Source organism: Apodemus sylvaticus, chromosome 1 (genome assembly GCF_947179515.1).
Source record: "Apodemus sylvaticus chromosome 1, mApoSyl1.1, whole genome shotgun sequence".
In the NCBI taxonomy this organism is placed as follows: Eukaryota; Metazoa; Chordata; class Mammalia; order Rodentia; family Muridae; genus Apodemus; species Apodemus sylvaticus.
The window spans coordinates 141,302,561-141,322,508 of NC_067472.1; the positions used below are offsets into that span (position 1 = coordinate 141,302,561).

General features: G+C 39.5%; 1 protein-coding gene across 6 annotated transcripts in view; it reads left to right on the top strand.

Annotated features, from left to right (window-relative positions):
- The first annotated feature begins 370 nt into the window (after positions 1 to 370).
- Positions 371 to 19,948, top strand: part of Mef2a (myocyte enhancer factor 2A) — a 128,456-nt gene continuing 108,878 nt past the window's right edge. For 2 of the 6 annotated variants that reach the window (XM_052160966.1, XM_052160974.1), the window contains exon 1: positions 371 to 840. The gene's annotated coding sequence lies outside the window, so the exon portion shown is untranslated. The remainder of the gene's footprint in view (positions 841 to 19,948) is intronic. The other 4 variants (XM_052160983.1, XM_052161005.1, XM_052160992.1 and 1 more) reach the window with 4 other exon arrangements.

Sequence of the window (19,948 nt, forward strand, 5' to 3'; positions counted from 1 at the left end):
GGGTGACCCAGCAGCTGTCCGGGCCGGGACACAGGTGTGGCCCTGACCACAGTGAGGGCGTGGCGAGCCGAGGTCTGGGCAGGCCCAGCGCGCACGAGGGCGGGGAGCTGGCCTCGGTCCCGAGCACCGCACAGGGCTTCTGGGCCGTCCCGCGGTGTCGGGCCTCGGCTGTGGTCGCGGACCCATCGCGGGGACCGGTCACGCGCCGCGTCACCGGAGCCGTGGGCCCGGGCTGGTCCAGGAGGCGGCGGGGGCGCGACGCCACCGGCCCGCCACGCCCAGGCCCTCATCAAGTGACCAGTATCCCTTCCAGGAGAACACGGTCCTTCCAGAGGGAAGCGCGCTCCAGGCTGCAGCCCCGGCGCCAAGCAGCCGTCATCTCCTTCCTGTGCCGGGTGATCTGTCGCCTCACCCACCCGGAAAAACATAGTCCGCCCCTCATGTCCTTGTGGACCAGCGCTGGCTGTTGAGAAGGCGCGGCTCTCCCCGACTATTCCCTTGTCTTGCCCATGACAAACCCTTCAGGACCCACCGAGAGCAGAAATATACCCTAAAAGGACAGCTCGAGAGAGAAGAAAGAGAGGAAGCGGAGAGGAAGGGAGAGGCGAGGCCGGCGGAGGGACACCAAGACGTCTTCGTAGTGCGCACGCGCGCCGCGAAGAACGAGTTCCGGTCTGGCCCAGGCCTGACTCCTAAAAATAGCCCCGGTGTGGGGATCCGTGCGCGGATGTCCCGGCGAGTCCCGGGCTGAAGGAGGCGGCTCCGGGCGGCGCGGAGTGCTGTGGCGGGCCGGGCCGGGGCTGCGGCGTGTGCGCGCCCGCCGGCTGTAGCGGAGACTCGGTGAGGGGCTGCGGGCGGCGGAGATGTGGCGGTGGCTGGGAAGAGGGTCGGGCCGCGCTGGGTGGGGGGCGCTACCACGAAGGGTGCAGCGAGGCCGAGGAGGGGTGCCCGCCTGGCTCGGGGGACCCGGGGCTCGGCTGGGCGCGGGGCGGCGGGGCCCTCGGGAGAACAGAGGGGCGCGGCCCCGTGCGGTGGGGGCGGGGTGCCCCGGGGCGAGCCCGGGGGGCTGCGGGCGCGGCGGCGGGGGCCGGCGGGGAGCCGTCGTGAGCCGCCTCCCTGAGCGCGCCACCTCTGGGGCCCCCCGCTGCGCCGCCCCGCTCCTCCCTGAAAGTTGACGGAGTTCCCAGGGGGCCGCAGAGCCGCTCGGTCCATTCCTCCAGCGTCGCGAATCTCGGGGTCTCCCCGCTCGGTAGTCCGCCAGTAAGGGGGGGGGGCGTCCGGCCCTGTGGTCGCACTTAAAAGTTCCCCCACTTCTGCTTCGGGGGGAAGGTTGGTTCGCTGGGGCGGGATGTAGGGGTCTGAACTCTCCTGCGGGGAGGTCGGCATTAGGTCGTGTGTCTGGGGCTGGTCCGGGCGGTGGCCGGGTTTGAGCACCTGCGGGTGCGGGAAAAGGTCTTGGGAGTAGGGGCTGCAGAAGGGACCTGCTCCTTGCAATTGGGTAGATCCCGCCGCACAGGGGGCTCAGGGTGAGATGGAAACTTTGCCTTTGGGCTCGATGTCATCTGTTTTTGGACAGTTGAGTATTAAAGATCAGTGATACTGCAGACAGATTTGGGAAAGGTGAGCATTTTCTGAATTAGCATTTCCTCCCTCCCCCTGGGAAAGTATAACTATCGAATTCTTGCTCACTCGGACCTTAAATAGGTCCCTGAGCTCTGAAGCGCCTGTCATCATGATCCAGAAGGGAACCGAGTGTAGATTGAATACACACACCATCGCGTTAACCTGTATGTTAGTTTACTGTGAAATTGGGATTCCAGAAATTGAAATTAGAAAGACCTTCTGTGATGTGTTGACAACTGTATACATATTTTAAAACTAATATTGTCTAACAGTTTTCAAGTTTGTAGCGCAGCACATTGTGTTTCTCTTATGTCTTTCTTGTAAAATTCATTACTGTATGACAGTTGAGGTTCTCTAAAGCAGTAATTAGGTGTATATTACACAAGAGTACTTTCCCTTTAAGAATCCAGCTGCGTTGTTTTGGCAACTGCTAAGTAGTCTAGTTGTCAGTTTTAAAATCTATGTTACCTCAGCAGTACTCGGACAGTCTGAGGAAAAGGTAAACAAAGTAGTGTTGTTTTTTTTTTAAACATACTAAAATGACATTTCTTTTCCTGTGAATTTAGGAAATGAGGATGAAGTAACTATTAATGCTATTATGACATTTGTATATACACTTTCGTTTTGTTTTTGTGTATTTTTGGAGATCTCTATTTTTTTCTTGTAAATGGCAACTTTTAGGGAGACATGCTCCGTTAAAGATGATTTAAATTATAGTAAATATCATACAAATGGAATGTTTACTGGGACTTATCTGTATGTTGTACAAGATAATAAAATTAGTATTTGTTTGTCGATTGAGTTGGAATTACTTTTACTTTAATTCTTGTTGCAAAAGTTGAGAGGATAATGTTAAAATCATGAAAGCACTTTGAAAAGCTAAAACTGGCTACTTGCATGCTTACAGACTATATATTAATAATTCTTATTGTAAAAAGGTTTCCAAGATATTTATGTATTAAAATAGTGTTTGTGAAGAATGGTGACCTCTAAATTCAACTGTACTTACCCATTTTCTTCAATTCATACTGTTGCTACACGTAAGAGCATAGTCTTTCATGAAGGTAAAATTGCATTTAACTCATCCTATAAGATTTTAAATCAAAGAACTAGTGATCAGAGAAAGGGATAGCTTTCTGAGACTTAATGATTGTAAAGTCAGCATGTTGAATTATGTCTTGAGAATAATTTAATTCTCTATATAGTTTTTATGTTTTCACAACAGGTAAATAACAAAGGGTTTTGTGTTTTTGTTTTGTTTTTATTTTAACTTTGGTAAATGTAATTGGAAATAAAGTTTTTTAAATGTTTGAGTTGCTTCAAATGCTGATTCTGGTTTTTCTTTTTCTTTTTTTCATTGCAACTTTATATTTGAAGGTGAAGTGTAGTTAAATCATAGTAGATTGTCTTCTGATTTAGGAGGGCCCACAGTCAGATTTGTTTGGGGGAAGGAGCATGCTTTTTAGTCTGTTTGGAAAACTGTTTCCCTCTTGCATCTTCTAGTCTGGTAAGAAGAGGATTTCTTTGTAACACTCTGTGATGAAATCATGGATTTTCTGAGGCATTTAAATTTCAAACATTGTGTCTTATCATACTCCTCCTTTAAAGATAAGCTCAAGGTTCGTAGGAATGTTACAAAGTCTAGTGCCAAGCTTTTTAACACTGAAGGGGCAACTAGAGTACTGCTTTGTGTCTTGAAAATGATCACTATTGTTTTTTTCCGAAGATTACAAGATTTGTAAATGTGGTCTTTATAAATTGTGACGTGATTTCTTTTCCAGTTTAAGTAGTTAAAGAAGACTAAATAGGTAAAATTGGATGTATTTTTAAGATCGATAATGTCATGAAAGGATTCTGATTTGCAAACTTTGAAGAAAGTTTGATTTAGTTTTAGTCAGATCTTGATTTAGATGCTAACTTTACTACTGACAAAATTAATGAAATAACATCAATAAAATGGAAAAGAGTTGTGCAACCTGTCCCAAGGCAGTAGGATTTGAATGAGATGAGTTCACAGCTCACTGCTTGAGCCTTGCTTCCTGCTCCAGTGGATCCGTTTTCTTTTTCTTTTTCTTTTTAAAGATTTTATTTATTGTTATATCTAAGTACACAGTAGCTGTCTAGCTGGAGTCAGATCTCATTAGGATGGTTGTGAGCCACCATGTGGTTGCTGGGATTTGAACTCAGGACCTTCGGAAGAGCAGTCAGTGCTCTTAACCACTGAGACATCTCTCCAGTCCCCGTGGATCCTTTTCTATGGCTGTTTTGTATGTAAGCTGGTGTGAGAGTGTTCTGTGACACAAAGGACTTGGGACGGAGAGTGCTCATGTGCGTATTTTGATAAACTCTTTCAGTGCCAGCATCAGTTCACACTCAGATCATCCCTATAGTGTTCACTGGACTGGTTTACTTTAGGTTTTTGATCTGCAATTGTGACTTGCACTCTCCCCTAATTTTGTTTTGAATTAGATTTGAATATAAATAATTTTTTCATTCTTCAGTGAATTAATTGTTGTATTCAAGATGAGATCTTTAACATTTGAAATCAGAAAAAGACTATTTGTTCAACCTACCTGAAATAAATATACTTGAAATAGCTTTTCATTAGTAAGTAATATATAATTTTTTCATACTTCACGTGTCTGGTCTGTGAAGCTAAATGATTTCATGTATTTATTTTATCTGTGTACCAATGATAAGTGCACCTGCTTCCAGTTTACTATAATTAAATAGTATAAGCTCATTTGTTAATTAGAAAGTATTACATTACAACATAGGATCTGTACTGGCATTAATTTAATAAATACTTTTATATTAATTTTTATAGATTTTTAGCAATATTTGTATTAACTGAACCTAATTGATGAATATCACATTTAATTTAATGTGGGTTGTCTTAAAGGTAAAATCACGAGTATCTAAGTTTAAAACATTAGACTCTGTGTGTGGGATGAAATACAATTATTTATATAGTGTTGTATAGTATTAGGTCATTTACTAACACTAGTTAACACTTGGTGTTATTCTTGGTTTATTCTTATTTTACGTATTTGCATACATGTTTGTCTATGCAGTGCATATGGCTGTGGCAGAGATCACTTTGTAACATCGGTGAAAATCAGACATTAATCACTTTGTTAGCAAATACTATTCAAGGCATACCTTTTCTTAAATGGATCAAACCATTTAAGAAACTAATCACTAATGTGAGTCAGGTGCTCTGTACCACAGCCACATCCAGCTTTCAAAGCAATCACATCTTTTAATGGCTGTTTCGGATTAATGTTAGTTTTATTTTCTAAGCAGAAAGAGACTTTGCGGATTAAAAAATTCGTGAAAGTTTTATGCTTTGAGAAATGTTTTCAGTAACAAATGGTGAGTGTATGTTCCCTTGTTGTTTTGTGCTCAGCAGTGTGCATGTGTAGTTTTGACTTGGGTTTGTTTGAGATAGGACTCTTTGAGCAAAGAACTACTTTCTATTTGACCTGTTAAGATAACTTGTAATGTGGACTTACTGAAAACAAGTTACTCTGTCTGGCATTGCATAATGTTGTATTTGCCTGTCTCACCTTTGGTCCTTACTCCCAGAAATTTATCTACTGTGTAAGATTAGAATGTATTTCTAAAATTCAGACCAGTATGCCAGTTCTCTCTTTTTAAAAAATTATTTTATGTGTACTTTGACTGCAGGTGTATATATACCACATGTATCCTCAGAGGTTTGAGAGGGTGTTGGATCCTCTGGAATGGGTGTTGAGGATGGTTGTAGGCCACCATGTGGATGCTGGGGGTAGGAACAGTTCCTCTCTGCAGGAGCAGTAAGCACATTTAACAGCAGAACCATCACTACACCTGCATGCCAGTTGTTTAAAACCAAAACCAGAAACAAAAACTCTGAAGGCGTGGGAAAGATCAGTAGAAGGGCTGTAAGGCAAGGTTAAGAGATTGCCCTTTAAAATCAGACTGTGAAGTAAAAATAAGCTTATTTAGTGCTCTTTGAGAAGTCTTCTATATGTTTGAGGCTCGTTAATTGTGTAAAGTATGAATCATAACATGGACTCCATAGAGTTGTTGAGAGGATTCAATAAGATGTGTGAGTATAGTAGAATGACTGATTTTATAGCATGCAGTCATTTACCCTCACTGTTATTTTTCTGCTACTGTGGCTGCAGTTGTTAGTCAGTAGCTTACCTAATAAGATCCTTCCATTTCAGACTTTCCAGATACACCTCAGCCATTAACCTTTGGTTTCTCTGCCTCAGCCTAGACCAGCTGTGTGCTCTTCACTGAAATAGCCATGTGTTTTCAAGGTGATGACTCCTACTTTTTAAACTTTCTAGCTTTGAATTCTCCTGAACTTGCTGTCTACTTAGACATCCATTTAGAATCTTAAACATAATATAGCTAAAATAGAGTCGGATTTCCTCTCCACTGTTCCTTATTCCTTTTTCCCTCTCTTCCTCCTCTTCCTTCTCCTTGTTTCTTCCTTCTTCCACTATCTTGTATTTCTACTGGTCTTCTCTACCTTAGTACATTACTTCATTCAAGCCAGAAATATAATATTCTTGTTCATTCTCAAATCTAATTCACCTACAAGTCCTGTTCTTCACGATTTATCTTCTGCACATCTTTTAGTCTCATTGCTTCTTCATTCTAAGTGACTGTCTTTTTATGTAATTTATTCCAGTAGCCTCCTGTGGCTCTCCCACCACCTTCACACCTGCTCCCCCATTTTTGAGACACACTTAGGCTGGTCTTCAAATTGCCTTGTAGCAGAGGATGATTGCGTTCCTGATCCCTCAAGTGCTTGGAACTCAAGGCAGAACTGGAGGTGGGAGCTGAAGTAGAAACCATGGAGGGGTGTTGCTTATTGGCTTGCTGTCCATGGCTTGCTCAGCCTGCTTTTTTTTTTTTAGCTCATCTTTTTGTTTTTTTGAGACATATTTTCTCTGAAACAGCTCTGGATCTCCTGTAGCTCAATCTGTAGATCAGTTTGGCCTTGAACTCCTGCCTATGTCTGCTTCTTGAATCCTGGGATAAAAGGCATATGCCACCTCTGCTTGGCCCAGCCTGCCTTTCCTTCTCTTCTCTTCTCTTCTCTTCTCTTCTCTTCTCTTCTCCTTTCTTTCAAATAAATGTCTGTCTGTCTATCTAAGATACACCAGTGCTTTGTGTGCACATATACTTGCATGCCAGAATTAGATCTCTTTATTGTCGTGAGCCACCATGTGGTTGCTGAGAATTGAACTCAGTACCTCTAAAAGAACAGCCAGTGCTCTTAACTGCTGAGCCATCTTGCCAACTCTCCCCACCCACAGCCTCTTTTTTCTTATTCAACATTGGGACTCTTGTCCATGAGTGGCAACACCTGTAGTAGGCTGGGCCCTCCTACATTAACCATTAATCAAGAAAAGACTTCACAGATTTGCCCATAGAACAATCTGATGGAGGCATTTTCTCAATTGTAATTCTTTTCAGTATCAAATTGACTGCCCCTCCCCCCATATTCAATGAGGATACGTATACATGGATTATGTCCTTTAAAATACTTTTAAATTTGTGTAGTTTGATTTATTCAGTTACCTATATATTTGTGGTCTTTCTCCATTATCTGACTATAAACTCCACAAAGGTAGGTTGGTCTTGTCAGTCATTAATAGTACACTGCCTGCACATGGAAGATGTTGACTATTGGAATGAGTGTTTCTGTATCTTTGTTCACATTTTTTTTCCTCCAGTGATTGAAATGCTCCCTTGCTCATAGACTTACTGAACTACTTATCCTTTAAGTACTAGCTCAAATGTTATCTCGTCTGTGATTCTAGTTTTAATCTCTCTTGATGAATTTTCTCTCCTGTTCTTGCATGCTTTCCAAAGCCCTGGATACCTACATTATTTGCAGAATAAATCTCATTTTGGGATATTGTAACTGATGCTACTCTTTTCTGCTAGATCAGGAGCCAGATCACTTATGGTCTCTATCCACCATCCTATTAAAAAGAGTGAATTCTGAGGAAATGTTGAAGTGAAATTTGGTTGCTCTAATCACTGAAATAACCAGCAACCAACCTATTTTCTGAACTCAGATTAAAAATTTTTTCTTTCTAGATTATAAACCCTAACATGCATTTTCTGTAAGAATTAGCATATTTTCATCAGCATTATAAAGGAATTTGAGAACTTATGGGGATTAATGGTATTTCCTGGGAATCAGTTTGCCTTCTCATAGGGTAGCCCTGTTATCTAAAGGCTGTATTTATTTCTGTTTTGGAATAATAATCTTACTGTTCTTTACTAATAAACATTCTTCCTGCTCCCATTCCCTTCATTTTATTCAGGTGATTTCATATGCTGTTTCAGAAAGGCTCCAGTTTAACATAGCATCCAGGAAATGTTCTGCCAGTTCACCTGTATTGTTAAGGAAAAATTTTGAAACTTGTGGCCAATTCTAGGAACCTACCGGTCATTTGTAATAGTGAAAATCATTCCATATGATGAACAGTTGACTTAGAAGTGGGCTTTTGGAAATTGGGTGCTACTTTAGCATACTGTTTGTTTTGATATGAAGACCTTGTTAATGCTGATAGATTTACTTTGATGACATTATGAAAGGCAGTGAAGAAGCTAGTAGTTAAGTGAAAGGGAGTGAATAAGCTAGTAGTTAAGTTTTTTTTTCTTTTAGATATGGCTTACTTTCCCAAATGTAAAATTTTAGTATTGTCAGAAGACTTAAAATAATTTTGGAAAACATTCCAGCTTTGAGATAGTAAAAGAGTAACACAGTGCCGGGCGATGGTGGCGCACACCTGTAATCCCAGCACTCTGGGAGGCAGAGGCAGGCGGATTTCTGAGTTCGAGGCCAGCCTGGTCTACAGAGTGAGTTCCAGGATAGCCAGGGCTAAACAGAGAAACCCTGTCTCAAAAAAAACCAAATCAAAAAAACAAAAAACAAAAAAACAAAAGAGTAACACAGTAACCTCCTGTTACCTCTCACCTATGTTGATAAGCTGTTAACATTTGCCACCTTTACTTGGTCACTTCTTTTTTGCCACTCTTTGTGTTTGCAAAGTGACCACAGAGTCTAGAAAGATCATTACTTTATTTACAGTTTGAAGCTCCTGATTACATCTTCTGGTGGATTCCAGGGAATGTATGTTTGTTTGGTTAAGATCAGAAACACAGCTAAGACCAAATGTACAGGTGCCTGCATAGTAATGGCTAGAAATGTACATTGCTCACAAGGGAGTCACGTAAGGATCATATGCCATTACCATACACTGTTCTGTGATGTCAGGAACCTGCTGTGTAGCTCTCCCTTCCCTCTTCTCTCTTTTTCCCTCCCCCTTTTTGTTCCTCTTCTTTCCATTATTTTTATTATTGAGTTGTTTGAGAGTAACTTCTGTACCTTGTGATCCTTTCCTCCTGATATTTGATCTAGTATCTTTTAATAACTGGAACACATTCTCCCATAACCACCATATGGGTGTGTGTGTAAGATATTTAATCTTGATATTATTTGGTACAATTCATAGTGAAAAGTCTCCAGTTGTGCCATTAATATTTTTTAATAACATTTTTGTCTTCTGATGTGTTGCATGTAGTTGTCAATATGGCTCTTGTATTGTTTAAATCTGAAACAGTCTTCAACCATTTTTGGTCTTTCCTTAACAGTGTTGTTAAAGAAGTAGGGCCTTTATTTTGGTAGGATTGTGTGTCAGTTAGGATTTGTTCTATTGCATCTAATTGCATTCAGGTAATGTCCTTCTGGCACAGTCTCATGTTAAGTGGTGCTTCTGGAAGTAGCTCGATGCCAGTCTGATGATACTGGTGCTATTTACTTGGATTGTTCAGTGGGAATTTTACCCGCCAGTTTTTTGCATTATAAAAGATGCCACAGACTCCTTTTTTTGTTGTCAAAGCATCTGTTTCAGTTTACCCAGAAATGTTCAGGTAATGGTTGTGGTGCTCCTTGAGGATTCTTGCTTGAGTCAGGTACACATATAGTGATTGCAAATGGTGTTTTTTTTTGTTTTTTTTTAATTTTAATCTCTCCCTTTTAAACGTTATTTAGTGGGTACTCCATTCTGTGGTAAAGGGATTTTCTTTCTTAGCTGTTTTATTGATACCAATATGAATTCATGGGTTCTTTTTTTTAATCACATCAGTTATTCTCTATTATTGTTCTTAACTCATTTTGAAAAATGTTTCAAACTAACCCACATTTGGTCAATGTTAACTCTTTGGCTTAACTCACTGTTTGTTTTGATGTGTTCTGTTTTATTTTTTGATTGCATCCTTATTTTGTAGAACAATAAGATAGTCTGGCTGATCTTATGATTTTCTTAGTGCTACTTTAGAATGCCATAGCATGATTATTTTTATTAAAAATTATCTTACGTATATGAGTGTTTCGCCTGATGTATATCTGTGTATCACTTGAGTGCCTGGTGCCCAGAGGCCAGAAGAGAACCTTGGATTCCCTGGAACTGGAATGACAGTTGTACCAGGGCCTCTGTGAGCAGCCAGTGCTGAGCCATCTCCAGCAACACTTCTCCTTCCTTCCTTTAAGTATAAAGAAACCAAGAACTGGGCAGTAGATAGTAGTTAGTATTGTCAAGCTAAAGATTGTTGGGTTTATGTTGGTAGATTGTAATTTGTCTTTACATTCCCAAAACTTGGAAGAAGAAAGTCCCTCTCTTCACTGTCAAATCCAGGGGCTTGTGCATACCAGACCTTCTGTCAATAAATAAAGCTAAATATCCAGCCTTTTTAAATGTTAACAGTCTCAGGCAGTGCATGATTCTTTACACCTGATTGTGGTTGTGCTTGTTTTCCAAATTGTGTTTTGAGCTTTATGGGAGTAGAAATCCTATTTCACAAGTCCTTATATGCTCAATGAGTGTGTATTATAATATGTTGAACATGGTGCTTAGCCATGTGTTTATAGTACATAATATACAAATGATTCAGTGTTGTCTCATATCAAAATTAATTCTCTGATGTTTGTTATATTTTAACTTTGTGGAATCTGTTCTTTTAAGTGAGCTGCTAATTTATGTATTTTGTTTTAAACTTTATTATAGACTAAATGATAAACTGTTTTCACTTTTAAATATCTAATTTTGATTAAAATATGTAATCAGTGAACATCAATATGTAATCTTGATATTGGCGTTTTATAATGTTTTGTTCTTTACCAAATGATAATTTTTGTGGGCATCATTTTAATTATAAAATGAGGTGACATTTAAAACTTTATTAATTTTGTCTCATGTATACCTAATTAACATTTTTTATGGAAGTAAAATTAAGTGTCGCAATGTTTGGGGCAAAGAATATTTTTTCTTGAGTTAGGAATCATAAAGATAGACTTTTTTTCCTAACTACTTTGATACTTCGGTTTTTAGTACCTTGTTTGCTTCATTTGGTGAAGTGTTGGGGAACAAGGCTTGGCTTTTTTTTTTTTTAAAGATTTATTTATTTATTTATTTTATGAGTACACTGTAGCTGTACAGATGGTTGTGAGCCCTCTTGTGGTTGCTGGGAATTGAATTTAGGACCTCTGCTCGCTCCAGGCAACCCTGCATACTTGCTCCGGTCACTCTGTTAACCTTGCTCTCTCAGTCCCTGACTACTCCAGCCCAAAGATTTATTTATTATTATAAATAAGTACACTGTAGCTGTCTTCAGACACACCAGAAGAGGGTGTCAGATCTCATTACAGATGGTTGTGAGCCACCATGTGGTTGCTGGGATTTGAACTCAAGACCTTTGGAAGAGCAGTCAGTGCTCTTAACCATTGAGCGTCTCTCCAGCCCCAAGGCTTGGGGCTTTCTTAGCCTGAGAGTGTTGGAGATGATGTGTTTAATCCACTTTATTTGGTTGCTTGACTTTGATGTGTTTAATGCATCAGTGTAGACTACTGTAGAAACACATAAAAGGAACAGTTAGTCACGTTTCAGTGAAGCCTAATTGATACATCTTTAGTGCAGCTCCTGCTCCTAAGGCTGAGGGAACATCTAAGAGTGGGCAGTGAGTTTGTAAGAGTCCAAGGACCAGTAATTCCACTGGGTCTCCAAGAAGGAACAGGCAAGGTAAGCCTGTGATACCTTAGCAACATGGCTGTCTAAACAAGACCCACAGAAGTACAAAACCAATAGACATGCTTACCGTGGAAGGAGGACATTTCACAAGGCCCCACACATTAGGATCCTTTAAATAAATTAAGATAGGCCATATCTTAAGAAAAACAAAACTAAAAATGTTAGGGGCAGGAGTTCAGATTGCTTTAAAGAAATAAAGTGGATGTGGAAGAGAGGACATGCACAGATAGTAGAAGAAGATCAGGTTAAATAGGGACCAGATTATGGAAAAACCTTAAACTTTGTTAAGTAAGGTATTTGTATTTTATCCAGTGAAAATTGAAGCATCTTAAGCTTGGGAAGTAATTAGTCAAAAGGGTAATTAATGCTTGTGGGACTGGTCTAGAGCTCTATAGCAGTATGTGGAAAGCTTTAGGTTTGATTCCCAGCATTGGAGGGTAGAGGTGATAGAATGGATTTCTATCAGGAGTTATGTTTTGTATCTGGAGTATATAATGTCAGTGTCTTATTACTGATATTAATCTGTTTCCTTAATGAAGGAGGTGTCTGCTGTCTTCTCTGTGAAGTCAGAGTTTTTCTTCATTATAATTAATATTTATCTACAGAGATATTTTTTTTGAGGATCTGCTAATTTCCGGTGGTATCTCTTTATATTCTCATTTATTTTAGCATCTGTCAGTGGGACTTAGAGCACTATTTACCACTGTAGAATTTACCTAGTGGTGATTTTGTAGTTTCTTTGGCCCTTAACCATTTATTGACAGTCTTCCTTCACTTCTTTGTTGATTCATTTTTATTAGTAAAGACTCAAAGATGTTCATGTTATTTTGAAGGTCACAGTTGATGTTATTCATGTTGCTCACACTGTTCTGGTTTGACTACTAGAAAGCTCCTCCCTTGCTCCTGTGTCCTTCTAACCTGCCTCTATCCTTTTTGAACCTTTCTTACAAGAAACTCCAGGTTCATTATTTCTTTATGCCCATCCATCCTTTCATACATTCATATATCCATACATCTATACATACATGCATACATACATCTCCCCATCTCAGCTCTAGAATCATCTTTTCTAGAGAGCCTTGACTTCTTGTCTTAGAGGATGGCATTAACCTAGATCATGCCAGACAGTTGTGGCTTGCACCTTTTATCCCAGCTCTTGGTAGGCAGAAACAGGTAGATCTCTGAGTTTGAGGCCATCCTGGTCTACAGAGGACAGTCAGGGCTGTTACTTAGAGAAACCCGGCCTCACAAACAAACAAACAAACAAACAAACAAACAAACAAAAAGATGTGCAGTGAACTGTTTTATCTCTGTTGAGTTAGAGATATCTTGTTGTTTGTGCTGCATTTCTGTAATGATTCTGCATTTCTCCTCTGTTTTCAGCCTAAATTCAGCTGTTGCCTTTATTTCTTTATATGTTGTATCTATTTGTTTTTAGTTTTAGAGTTAAATTCTCTTTGAAGTAATGGTTTAATCACTTTTTCCTTCTCTGAGGTGATTGTTTTGGGTTGAGAAGGTATTCCACATTTGATATATATCAATTTCTGTTTTCTCTTTTTTCTGGACATGAAAATTTTTCATGTTTTGAGGGAATATACAGTGCTCATAGGTTACTAATTTCCTGTCAGTGTGCATTGTTTTGTTACTTTTAAGTAATTAAATTTTTTTTGTCTGTTTCAATGGTTGGAGAAGGGTTAAAGAATCTCAGCTTTATGATTCTCATTTTCTTTTACAACCATACATTTTCTCATTTTCTATTTTGTTTTATTATATAACTGCCAATGATATTTTTCCCCCTCTACATTTTTGCCCTGTTTCTCTGGCCTGTGTTTCAGAGTTTTCTTTTACATGGCACCTAGATTTCTTAAGTTACTCCTGTTCCTTCATAACACCAGGATTTTGGAATTCTTCCTTATGAGTTATAATCTGCCCAGACACTCTTCCAGTACTTAAAGATTTAGAGTGGCTTCTCTGTTTTTGATGTTCTTTCAGAATGGCCCTCAGGCTCCTTTGCTAGCCTCTTTTCAATAAAGCCTTGTGTTAGCAGTGTGTAGAAGCTCCAGAAATCAAGTGCAAGGTTTTGGTTATACAGCCTTCATTCACAAACATCATTCTTTGTCTTCAGGTTGTAGTGTGTGGGCTTCCTTTCCATTAAAACCAGTTAAGTGGACTATTTTAGAGTTATATTGCCACCATTGCACTCTGAAATCTTAACTTCAAGTAGAGGATCCTTTGACTTAATCTGTCAGTTGCTATAAAGCTTTTAGTTAGGGAGAGACTATAGCTTTCACCTTCCACTGATGAGCTAGCTAGAGGCTCTAGAATGTTTTGGAGTAGAAATAAACAAGTGAACACTAAATATTCTTGCCTCTTTCTCATATCATGTGCGTGCTAGTTCTTGTTAGAATCATAATGCTTTTTCCCCCCTGAAAGGCAGTGTTGTTAAAGGCTTATGTCCATTAATATAAATTGAGAATGCCTTGCTTATACTAAAATGTGAGATATAGGACTACTCTATTCAGCCAAGGGTTCTCCATGGTACTTTTTATTCTGATAACAGTCTTTCCTGTGGCATTTTCTGAAAAGGTAACTTTTTATGTTGATCCTTAAATATCAAGTTATACTGTTCCTTCCACCTTTTTTTGTTTGTTTTGGTTTTATGGTCTTGAGCATTGCATGTTGTTTTCAATTTTTAACATGAATTAAAACCTTTTGCTGTAATTTAAGAGTTATTTAAGAGTTCTCCACCTGGCTTTTGAATACTATTTAAACATAATCAATATATATTCCTATATACTGGACATTAGAACTTCATAGATTTCATTTCTTTTTCATAGTTTCTATAAGTATTAATATTAAGCAGGTCTCATGGCTATGCTCTAAACAGGCATCCTTGTGAGATGTGCTCATCATTTCTTCTATAGTTTGGGCACATTCTTTTTGAACTGTGTGGACATGTGATGATGCATGGAGTAGAATCCAGCTCCAGTGCCTAGTGCCAGATTCATGTTACTGGAAAAGGCTCATCTTGATTTATTTCTTCCTTATTGTTCACTTGACAAAATTAATACTTTTTATTGAGCCCCTGCCCCAAACTTCTTTTATTTTGGCTGAAATCTGAAGCTCCCCAAGGTAATTTGTTTTGATTTATTCCCTGAACCCCATCTCCTTTTATGGGTTCTGTTCTTTACCACTTTCTGTGTTGATTTAGAATCAAAACATATATGATGTAGTTCTTTGCTACTAAGAGGTAGTGGCTGGGGAAGGATAACTTCTATTATCATGCTTTATTGATAAATGTCATGCAATTCCTAGACATAGTAATGAGCCACAGAGTTCAGGAAGGAGGGATGGTGCAGGTGATGGGATGCTTCTTGATGCATGGTATCTGAGCTGGAGAGAAATTGTTTTAAATATTAAATATGTATAAAGGCATTTTGCATTGAAAGATTTTGAGTAGAAGACTCAGGTGTACAGAGTACAAGTTCTGACTAGAATGGAGAACTTTTTAGAAACAGAAGAGCTTAAATCGAAGCTTGAGACAAGATTGTAGGTGTTCACACGAAGGTCTGAATATTGAGTATTGGATTTTGTTCTTACAATGAAGAAATTGAATTGGAAGTGGTGAGTCTTCCTTAATATGCTCATAATGTAAAGGCCACCTAGAGACTGCTACCTGGGGATTCATCCTATAAACACTCACCAGACCCCGACACTATGACAAGAAGTGTATACCAAAAGGAGCATGCCATGGTTGTCTCTGGAGGTGCCCTGCCAGAACCTTACAAATACAGAGGCAGAAACTAGCCACCAACTATTGGATTGGGCGTGGGGTCCCCAATGGAAGAGCTGGAGGGTGGTCTAGAGGAACTGAAGGGGTTTACAGTCCAATGAGAAGAACGATGACTTTGGCCACCCAGATGCCCTAAGACTCCCAGGGACTGAACCATCAACCAAGGGGTACACATAGTTCCAGTCAAAAATGTGGCAAAGGAAGGCCTTGTTGGGCATCAGTGGGAGGAATGTTCCTTGGTCAGGTAAAGGCTCAACAGAGGCCCAACAGAGGCCCCAATAAAGGGAAACGGGGGTGGGGGTGGGTGGGTGGGTGGGGTGTCAGGTGGAGGGGCAGGGGTTGGGGGTCTTTGGGGAGGGGGGAAAGCAGGAAAGGTTTTTACCATTGGCAATGTAAATGAAGACAATATTTAATAAAAAAAAAACCCTAAAAACCAAAAAAAACCCTAAAAACCCAAAAGATGCTCATAATGAATAAAGGCACTAATGCTTGACCTTTTATATCAGTAGAGCTTTGTTTCTTTCCTTTTCTTTCTTTTTTTTTCTCTTTTTTTGGTTTTTCGAGACAGGGTTTCTCTGTGTAGCCCTGGTTGTCCTGGAACTCACTCTGTAGACCAGGCTGGCTTTGAACTCAGAAATCCACCTGCCTCTGCCTCTGAAGTGCTGGGATTAAAGGCGTGTGCCACCATTGCTCAACCTAGTGCTTTGTTTCTTAACCAATCAGTGTTTAGGGCTACTTCTTTACACAGCATAGTAAATAGCTAGGCTCATTTTTTTTTGTTTGATAGAGATAGATACATGTATCACTGAAGTAGAAGGCATAGGCAAGGACCCTTTTTCTCATTCTTCCCTCTATTCTACCATCTTCTTGATCTCTTTTCCTAGACCACACCTTATTAGGAAGTCTTTTCTTTAACTTTTTAAATAATTTTTCAGAGATAAGTGGCTTTCATGATAAGTAAGTTGTGCATCATGAATGTTCTTTGTTGGTGGCTCAAACTTTATTTATTTATTTATTTCGATATATTTTTTATTTACATTTCAAATGATTTCCCCTTTTCTGGTCCCCCACTCTTCGAAAGTCACATAAGCCCCCTTCCCTCCCCCTATTCTCCCACCCACCCCTTCCCACTTCCCTGTTCTGGTTTTGCCGTATACTACTACACTGAGTCTTTCCAGAACCAGGGGGGTGGCCCAAACTTTTAAAAGTTTTAAATGAAATCAAATAATACGTACCCTTTGTGGGGGCTAATTACTTGCGTGTCATTTTCCAGCATGTTGGGCCACATTCATAATTGTCCTACTATTTATTGAGGTCACAGACATCTACAAGTACCTGCTTCCTCCTATCCTCATCGAACTACTTTTCTGATTTATCCATGTTTATTTTCTATAAGTTATATGTTCCAGTTTATGTAGATTGCATTTTCTACATTCACTTTTGGTGGCTATTTTGCTCATTTCAAGTTTGAAGCTGAACCTTCAACAACCTGAACATTTGAACCAATACAAGTCTTTTTGTGGCTATCTGCTTTGCTTTCATGGGAAAATACCAATAAGTAAGATTCCTGGTCACACAACTGGTTTGTAGTATAATTGTGTCCTGGCTCACCAATAGTGGGTAAAAGTTCTGGTTTCTCCATCATTTTCACCAACATATGTTGTCAGTCTCTAAAACTGAACCACTTTAATGAGTATGTCTGTATCATGCTATAACTTAAAATTGCATATCCTTAGTGATTAGTAATATTTAACAGTTTTTATTTACTTACTATTGATGTTTTTGGTGAAATATCTCTTCAAATAGTTTGCCTATCTTAAATTGTTTCTTTGTGTTTTTATATAAGAGCGTTTATATTTTCATTATAGACTGGGCTTGGCACATACCTTCAATCCTAGTGCTCTGGAGGCTTAGGTAGATGGATTGCCAATTCATCTTGGGCCACAGAGTAAGACCCTATCACATAACAGACAAGAAAGTCAAACAAGAAGCAAGAACAGTTCCTGATAAGAAGCCTTTTTTGAGTTGTCTCTGTTGTAGTCTGGATTTTTTTTTTTTTAAATGATTTCTTTCAAAGAGCATGTTTGAATTTCGGTTTACTTATCATTGTCTGTGTTTTCATATAGGGTACCTGGTTTTTGTACACTACCTGACAAACCTATTCCTTTTAGCAGAATTATATTATACACACACACTAAAAAAATTAAGGTGTGTGAAATATATACCCTTTTTATTTTAATTTATCCTTACACACACCACACACACACACACACACACACACACACACAGGCATGCACACAGTTTATCAGTGGGCAACCTGCAGAAGTTGGTTTTCTCTACTTTATTGGACTCTTGTCATGCTTAGCAGTAAAGAGTCTTTGCCTGATGAGCCATCACACTGTCCTCTAGTTAGTAGAATTTTTGTCCTGTGTTTATTTTGGAAGTGTTAATAGTTTGCCTTTTATACATAAGTCTGATTTGTTTTTAGTCAATGTTTGTAAATGAAAGTATTGTTGTCTATGTGTTTGTCTAAGGATCATTTGTTGCTGAGACTTTTGCTTTTCTATTAGTAGTGCTTGTTTCATGTATGCCATAACTTGCTACATAACATTTGTAATTATTTTGTATTTTTGAAAAACCATCATTAAATATTATGAACTGTCCTTTCATTCCTGGTAATTGTCCATCTCCTGAAATCTCTTTCTTCAGTGGAAACCAGGTGGATGACCTAATTAAATTTATTTCTGAAACAGATAAATCTATTCTGCCTGTTGCAGGCTCAGTCCTATTTTAGCCCTATTTAGATGCTTACTGCAAGTTCTGGGTTCTGTGCTTACTTGTGCATTTTCTCTGTCTCTCTGTTTCTCTTTTCTTCCCTCCTTCCTTCCCCACCTCTTTTGTGAAAGGGTTTCTCTGTAACAGAACCCAGGTGTCCTTTGGACTTTGTAGACCAGGTTGGCCTTGAACTCATGGAGATCTGCCTGCCTCTGCCTCCCCAATGTGAGATTAAGGGCATGCATCACCATACCAGCTATGAATCCAGCTATGGTCTTTATTTCTGAAAAACTGGCTATAAAGTGTGGATTACCAAAACCTCATCACAGGTTTGATTGATTTGCTAGAGTAGCCAATAGAACTTGGGGCGGGGGGCGGGGAGTACTTTCTCTTTGTTTACCTGTTATATGTTGAATATTTTATATCAAGCATTTCAGATTTTAGATTTTTAAGGATTTCATGATATTTTCATAAATATAAGGCAGTATCTTTGGGAAATGAGATACCATTCTGATCATAGAAGTTAGTTCTGTTTGATATATACCTTATATACAATTTTATATAATATTTTGTGTATACCTATGTTATTAATTCAACTAATAGGAAGACTAATGTCTTTGTGTTTCTATTCCTGCACAAACATCATGACCAAGAAGCAAGTTGGGAAGGAAAGGGTTTATTCCACTTCCACACCAAAGGAAGTCAGATCAGGATCACCAACAGTCAGATCAGGAAGCAGGGGCTGACGCAGAGGCCATGGAGGGAATGCTTCTTACTGGCTTGCTTCCTCTGGCTTGCTCAGTCTGCTCTCTTATAGAACCCAAGACTACCAGCCCAGGATGGTACCATCCACAAGAGGCCCTCTCTCCTTGATCACTAATTGAGAAAATGCCCCACAGTTGGATCTCATGGAGGCACTTCCCCAAATGAAGCTCCTTTCTCTGTGATAACTCCAGCCTGTGTCAAGTTGACACACAAAACCAGCCAGTACAACTAGGTTTGGAATTTTCTGCTTCTGGAGTCATGTCAGTATTCAGAATGTCTGATTTTTGAATTGGATGCTAATCTGTGAAGGGTATAATAATGAATATTGCAGAGAATACAGTGAACTGCCAGATGGAGGAGATGTAGAGACCAAAATGTATGGATAGGCATAGGAAGCTTCTGCACATGCTAGCCTCCAGGTACCTAGTAGTGTGTCCTTTGAGTTTTTAGAAGATTTCATTACTTGGATATTATTTATTACATCTTAGCTGTTGGTGACCAACTCATCCATTGCCACGGTTGCCCAGTGAAAGTCTGTAGACATGATATTTTACAGACAGAGGCGAAAAAAAATGTCTCCGGGAATAATGGACCTCCCCGTATATTTAGAAGCAGATAAATCTCACTTGGCAATTTCTTAAACTCTCCTATTTTCTTATAGCAGAGACATGGCCTAACCAAGCAAATATAGATATGTTAGAATCCATCTTATAACAAAAAATTCTGCTTTGCTTCAACCACTTATGCTATTATGGTAAAAAAGGTATTCCAGAAATTCCAGTCACAGGTTCTAGTCTACTACCTTTCAGGGCAGATAGTTTCCAAACAATAGCCCAGACTAAGGATATTTACATCTGAAAAACCTTACTAGGTCCCTGCCAGAAAGATG